Genomic DNA, 7,740 nt, shown 5'->3' on the forward strand with positions numbered 1-7,740 from the left:
GTTAATTAAACAGGATAGCACTATGATTAGTGCTTGCAGTCTCAAAGGTGGAATATAAGGTGGATAGGAAACGTCACCTTAGTACCTTTTTGGGTACTGCGCTCAACCCAACCAGCGGGGAGCAACTTGAATATGGAGGTGGTTCTGTGGGAGCGTGCTGTATTATAAGGGTTTTTTCTCTGTGCTGTTCAATCTGCTCCAGCAGTTTGTAAATGGACAATTCTCAGAAGATTCCCCCAGATGTACCTAATATTCCTACTCTCCAGAGTCAGCGCCGTCCGGTGTGGAATGAACCTTCGTCTTTATACCTCTCACAGAGGTCAGAGAGCTGTGCGAGCCGATAACCGATAATGTCTGTGGAACAGCTGCACTCGGAGTATCCGCCAGATGAACCAGCCAGATAGCCACAGCGTAGCAGTAAGAGAGACTGTGTCCTGAAAGTCCCAAGGGGTGAATGAGCTATGTACAGCTACAAACTGGCTATGTACTAAATAATACAGTTCTCTTTGCTGATCGCAGTATGAATAAATAGTACAGTTTTCTCTAGCTGATTGTTGTGGATAATACAGTGGTGCTGATATGTCTCACTGGCTTGTATGCTGTACAGTGGCGCTGACATGTCTCACTGACTTGTATGCTGTACAGTGGCACTGATATGTCTCACTGACTTGTATGCTGTACAGTGGTGCTGATATGTCTCACTGACTTGTATGCTGTACAGTGGCGCTGATATGTCTCACTGACTTGTATGCTGTACAGTGGTGCTGATATGTCTCACTGACTTGTATGCTGTACAGTGGTGCTGATATGTCTGACTGACTTGTATGCTGTACAGTGGTGCTGATATGTCTCACGGACTTGTATGCTGTACAGTGGCACTGATATGTCTCACTGACTTGTATGCTGTACAGTGGCGCTGATATATGTCTCACTGACTTGTATGCTGTACAGTGGCGCTGATATATGTCTCACTGACTTGTAGGCTGTACAGTGGCGCTGACATGTCTCACTGACTTGTATGCTGTACAGTGGTGCTGATATGTCTCACTGACTTGTATGCTGTACAGTGGCACTGATATATCTCACTGACTTGTATGCTGTACAGTGGCGCTGACATGTCTCACTGACTTGTATGCTGTACAGTGGTGCTGATATGTCTCACTGACTTGTATGCTGTACAGTGGTGCTGATATGTCTCACTGACTTGTATGCTGTACAGTGGTGCTGATATGTCTCACTGACTTGTATGCTGTACAGTGGCACTGATATCTCACTGACTTGTATGCTGTACAGTGGTACTGATATGTCTCACGGACTTGTATGCTGTACAGTGGCGCTGATATGTCTCACGGACTTGTATGCTGTACAGTGGCGCTGATATGTCTCACTGACTTGTATGCTGTACAGTGGCACTGATATAACTCTCTCACTGACTTGTATGCTGTACAGTGGCGCTGACATGTCTCACTGACTTGTATGCTGTACAGTGGTGCTGATATGTCTCACTGACTTGTATGCTGTACAGTGGTGCTGATATGTCTCACTGACTTGTATGCTGTACAGTGGTGCTGATATGTCTCACTGACTTGTATGCTGTACAGTGGCACTGATATCTCACTGACTTGTATGCTGTACAGTGGTACTGATATGTCTCACGGACTTGTATGCTGTACAGTGGCGCTGATATGTCTCACGGACTTGTATGCTGTACAGTGGCGCTGATATGTCTCACTGACTTGTATGCTGTACAGTGGCACTGATATGTCTCACTGACTTGTATGCTGTACAGTGGCACTGATATAACTCTCTCACTGACTTGTATGCTGTACAGTGGCGCTGACATGTCTCACTGACTTGTATGCTGTACAGTGGCACTGACATGTCTCACGGACTTGTATGCTGTACAGTGGCGCTGACATGTCTCACTGACTTGTATGCTGTACAGTGGCGCTGACATGTCTCACTGACTTGTATGCTGTACAGTGGCGCTGATATGTCTCACGGACTTGTATGCTGTACAGTGGCGCTGACATGTCTCACGGATTTGTATGCTGTACAGTGGTGCTGATATGTCTCACGGACTTGTATGCTGTACAGTGGTGCTGATATGTCTCACTGACTTGTATGCTGTACAGTGGCTCTGACATGTCTCACTGACTTGTATGCTGTACAGTGGTGCTGATATGTCTCACTGACTTGTATGCTGTACAGCGGTGCTGATATGTCTCACGTACTTGTATGCTGTACAGTGGCGCTGATATATCTCTCACTGACTTGTATGCTGTACAGTGGCACCGATATATGTCTCACTGACTTGTATGCTGTACAGTGGCGCTGATATCTCACTGACTTGTATGCTGTACAGTGGCGCTGACATGTCTCACTGACTTGTATGCTGTACAGTGGCGCTGACATGTCTCACTGACTTGTATGCTGTACAGTGGCGCTGACATGTCTCACTGACTTGTATGCTGTACAGTGGCGCTGATATGTCTCACTGACTTGTATGCTGTACAGTGGCGCTGACATGTCTCACTGACTTGTATGCTGTACAGTGGCGCTGACATGTCTCACTGACTTGTATGCTGTACAGTGGCACTGATATGTCTCACTGACTTGTATGCTGTACAGTGGCGCTGACATGTCTCACTGACTTGTATGCTGTACAGTGGCGCTGACATGTCTCACGGACTTGTATGCTGTACAGTGGCGCTGATATGTCTCACGGACTTGTATGCTGTACAGTGGCGCTGATATGTCTCACTGACTTGTATGCTGTACAGTGGCGCTGATATGTCTCACTGACTTGTATGCTGTACAGTGGCACTGATATCTCACTGACTTGTATGCTGTACAGTGGTACTGATATGTCTCACGGACTTGTATGCTGTACAGTGGTGCTGATATGTCTCACGGACTTGTATGCTGTACAGTGGTGCTGATATGTCTCACGGACTTGCATGCTGTACAGTGGCGCTGATATGTCTCACAGACTTGTATGCTGTACAGTGGCACTGATATGTGTCTCACTGACTTGTATGCTGTACAGTGGCGCTGATATCTCACTGACTTGTATGCTGTACAGTGGCACTGACATGTCTCACGGACTTGTATGCTGTACAGTGGCGCTGACATGTCTCACTGACTTGTATGCTGTACAGTGGCGCTGACATGTCTCACGGACTTGTATGCTGTACAGTGGCGCTGATATGTCTCACAGACTTGTATGCTGTACAGTGGCGCTGATATGTCTCACGGACTTGTATGCTGTACAGTGGCGCTGATATGTCTCACTGACTTGTATGCTGTACAGTGGTGCTGATATGTCTCACTGACTTGTATGCTGTACAGTGGTGCTGATATGTCTCACTGACTTGTATGCTGTACAGTGGCACTGATATCTCACTGACTTGTATGCTGTACAGTGGTACTGATATGTCTCACTGACTTGTATGCTGTACAGTGGCGCTGATATGTCTCACTGACTTGTATGCTGTACAGTGGCGCTGATATCTCACTGACTTGTATGCTGTACAGTGGCACTGATATATCACTGACTTGTATGCTGTACAGTGGCACTGATATCTCACTGACTTGTATGCTGTACAGTGGTGCTGATATGTCTCACTGACTTGTATGCTGTACAGTGGTGCTGATATGTCTCACTGACTTGTATGCTGTACAGTGGTGCTGATATGTCTCACTGACTTGTATGCTGTACAGTGGCGCTGATATGTCTCACTGACTTGTATGCTGTACAGTGGCGCTGATATGTCTCACTGACTTGTATGCTGTACAGTGGCGCTGATATGTCTCACTGACTTGTATGCTGTACAGTGGCACTGATATCTCACTGACTTGTATGCTGTACAGTGGTACTGATATGTCTCACTGACTTGTATGCTGTACAGTGGTGCTGATATGTCTCACTGACTTGTATGCTGTACAGTGGTGCTGATATGTCTCACTGACTTGTATGCTGTACAGTGGTGCTGATATGTCTCACTGACTTGTATGCTGTACAGTGGCGCTGATATATGTCTCACTGACTTGTATGCTGTACAGTGGCGCTGATATATGTCTCACTGACTTGTATGCTTGTACAGTGGCGCTGATATCTCACTGACTTGTATGCTGTACAGTGGCGCTGACATGTCTCACTGACTTGTATGCTGTACAGTGGCGCTGACATGTCTCACTGACTTGTATGCTGTACAGTGGCGCTGATATGTCTCACTGACTTGTATGCTGTACAGTGGCGCTGATATGTCTCACTGACTTGTATGCTGTACAGTGGCGCTGACATGTCTCACTGACTTGTATGCTGTACAGTGGCGCTGATATGTCTCACTGACTTGTATGCTGTACAGTGGCGCTGACATGTCTCACTGACTTGTATGCTGTACAGTGGTGCTGATATGTCTCACGGACTTGTTTGCTGTACAGTGGTGCTGATATGTCTCACGGACTTGTATGCTGTACAGTGGCACTGATATGTCTCACTGACTTGTATGCTGTACAGTGGCACTGATATGTCTCATGGACTTGTATGCTGTACAGTGGTGCTGATATGTCTCACTGACTTGTATGCTGTACAGTGGCGCTGATATCTCACTGGCTTGTATGCTGTACAGTGGTACTGATATGTCTCACGGACTTGTATCCTGTACAGTGGCGCTGATATGTCTCACTGACTTGTATGCTGTACAGTGGCGCTGATATGTCTCACTGACTTGTATGCTGTACAGTGGCGCTGATATGTCTCACTGACTTGTATGCTGTACAGTGGCACTGATATGTCTCACTGACTTGTATGCTGTACTGTGGCGCTGACATGTCTCACTGACTTGTATGCTGTACAGTGGTGCTGATATGTCTCACTGACTTGTAGGCTGTACAGTGGTGCTGATATGTCTCACTGACTTGTAGGCTGTACAGTGGTGCTGATATGTCTCACTGACTTGTATGCTGTACAGTGGCACTGATATATGTCTCTCATGGACTTGTATGCTGTACAGTGGCACTGATATAACTCTCTCACGGACTTGTATGCTGTGCAGTGGCACTGATATAACTCTCTCACTGACTTGTATGCTGTGCAGTGGCACTGATATATGTCTCTCATGGACTTGTATGCTGTACAGTGGCACTGATATATCTCTCTCACGGACTTGTATGCTGTGCAGTGGCACTGATATAACTCTCTCACTGACTTGTATGCTGTGCAGTGGCACTGATATAACTCTCTCACTGACTTGTATGCTGTGCAGTGGCACTGATATATGTCTCACTGACTTGTATGCTGTACAGTGGTGCTGATATGTCTCACTGACTTGTATGCTGTACAGTGGCACTGATATATGTCTCTCATGCAGGCTCGGTGACAGGGGGGGACTAAGGGGACATCAGTACCGGGCGCCATGGGTCAGGGGGACCCCAAGGATTCAGGGAAAGAAAAAAAAAATGGATCAGCAACATGGTCACCCATTAATAAATTTGAAACGACTGTGTGTGCTGCTGTAGACAAGAAGCTGCAGCAGCAGTCCAGCAGAAGCTCCTCCCACCGTCACCCTTCCTTCCCCCAAGTCACACTGTGACATGCAGGGGCCGATGTTCCTCCCTCCTGGGCCCGCATCCACACCTACCCTGCACTGCTCCAGCAAACTGTTGCTTCCTGTTCCTTACCATCAGCCTGTTGTTCAACTCCGCCCTGCAGTGTCTAACAGTCTGTCACCCCCCCTCCTGCAGCACCCCCGACCCACCCCCCTCTCGCGGTACCCCCGACCCCCCCCACCTCTCGTTCATCGTTCTACGATTAGAGTGGCATTGGAGCTGAAGAAGTCAGACAAACCAGTAGCAATCCATTTCCTTGAACAAGGACATTCCATGGCAAGCCATAAATGTATGATTATTGATCACATACCAGCCCTTGCTAGCGGAGGAGATCGGGAATTAGCTTTGCGCAAATGCGAAGCTAGGTGGATTTTTGAACTTGATACATTGGCCCCGAGGGGAGTCAATGAGTCCAATCCTTACAATATTTTTTTGAAGTAGTAATTTTTTGGATGCAGTACTTTTTCAACCGCTACTGATTTTTTTGACCTTGCACATAAATATATTATATTTAAAAAGATTTTTTACTTTTATTATAATAGAATTTTTTATTTGTTTCTTTATTTATTTTTTGTTTATTTACTTTATTGTTTGTTTTATTTGCTTTTTTTCCACATGTATTTGGTGTTAGCAATAGCCATACTACTTATCTCAATGATTGGCTGGATTTAGAGCATGTTAATATATATAATCCTTTTCAAATGTGCAATATACCAGCATTCCACTAGATGGCGCTTGGGCAAGCTCAGCCTTTTACTTGCTATGCGTTCCAATGCGATGGAACGCAGCTTATTATTGCCTCTGACTGTGGCTTTGACCACACACGTGACTTCTGGTGTTGGTGTGCGTTCCACGAAGGTGGAGCACATGCCACTTCCGGTGGTCGCGTTTTGCGATGTTACAATGGCTATTTGCGCTTCTGTGAATAGCGCTAACCTCATAGTGTTGTCCCCACTCAGGTAAGGGCTTTTTTATCTATCGTTTGCAGCTTTATCTGTGTGTATCAATGGCAGTATTGCCTTTTTGTTGGTATGGTTACCCAGCAGGCTGTGCGGCCAGGGGTGGCACCCTAAGCTAATTGTTGAGGGTATTTAGTCTGGCTAATGGCGATGGTGTATGTTTTGCACTTGGTTGTCTTGGAATTGGGAACTGCTGCTACATGGTTGCTGAGTCTTGATAAAGATCCTGGACTGGGATCGAAACGTCGACTGGACTGAACCTTTGCACCTTGTTGTCATGGGTATTTTAAACCTCTTTTTGCATATAAAACAAGTTTTTTTTCTATATTTGGTGAGTGCCGATTATTATATATATATAATTTTATAATATAAAAAGAAAATAGTATCTGGCACTGAAAGGACCCCGTTGCCCTCCACAGTTAGTGTAAGCATACACCGCGCATACCATTCCAACTAGCGGCGGCACTCAGGGATTTTTAAAAAGAGACGAAACAGCCATCATTTGGTCGACATGTCCTGAGGAAAATGTGGTTGCATTGAAACGTCGACCAAATGATGGCTGTGTCGTCTCTTTTTAAAAATCCCTGAGTGCCGCCGTTAGTTGGAATGGTATTATGAATACCGTATTGTCGTTACCCCTAAATAGTTGTAAGATGCTATTTAGCGTTACCTGTCGCACAATAAATAATTGCTGTCCAAACTAATCGTGTGGTTCCAAAGCACAAAGTATTATTAAAACAAGAATAAAAAGGTTTACGAGCTTTAATCTAGACAATTATCGCAAAGAGCAATTAAATACAAAAGGTACTGTTTGATACATACGCAAGCGCACCGGTCCCAGTTACAGTCGTTAATCCTGAGGTCTGTGGTCATCCAAGAGAATGGCTACTGACTGGGGCCGGGGTGCAGGTTATATACCCTACAGATCATGATAACAATGTAGACAGACAAACACAATTCCATTGGTTCTTGGTCTTTGTAGTACGCTGTAGTTCATAGGACAGTTCATATGTTATCACTAGGGGTATGTCCCCATTCTCCAACAGTCTCTTGAGATTACATTGTCTTTCTTTAATTGGTTTAAACTAGCTAAAGGCACTACATTACAGAGTATACATTCTAACCAATAATTTCCTATAATCCATAACCATCGAACGCAAGATGACAC

The 7,740-nt window shown here is 45.5% G+C and overlaps 1 long non-coding RNA gene across 2 annotated transcripts in view; it reads left to right on the top strand.

The window, feature by feature from the left end:
• The first annotated feature begins 6,462 nt into the window (after positions 1–6,462).
• The window catches only part of LOC148477854 (uncharacterized), a 44,338-nt gene continuing 43,060 nt past the window's right edge, over positions 6,463–7,740 (top strand). Inside the window, exon 1 of one of the 2 annotated variants that reach the window (XR_015872464.1) lies at positions 6,463–6,572. This is a non-coding gene — a long non-coding RNA (uncharacterized LOC148477854). Of the gene's footprint in view, positions 6,573–6,721; positions 6,904–7,740 lie in introns of those variants that run through there. The other variant, XR_015872465.1, reaches the window with a different exon arrangement.

Source organism: Taudactylus pleione, unplaced genomic scaffold (assembly GCF_031769625.1).
Source record: "Taudactylus pleione unplaced genomic scaffold, aTauple2 ptg000685l, whole genome shotgun sequence".
NCBI classification, from domain to species: Eukaryota; Metazoa; Chordata; class Amphibia; order Anura; family Myobatrachidae; genus Taudactylus; species Taudactylus pleione.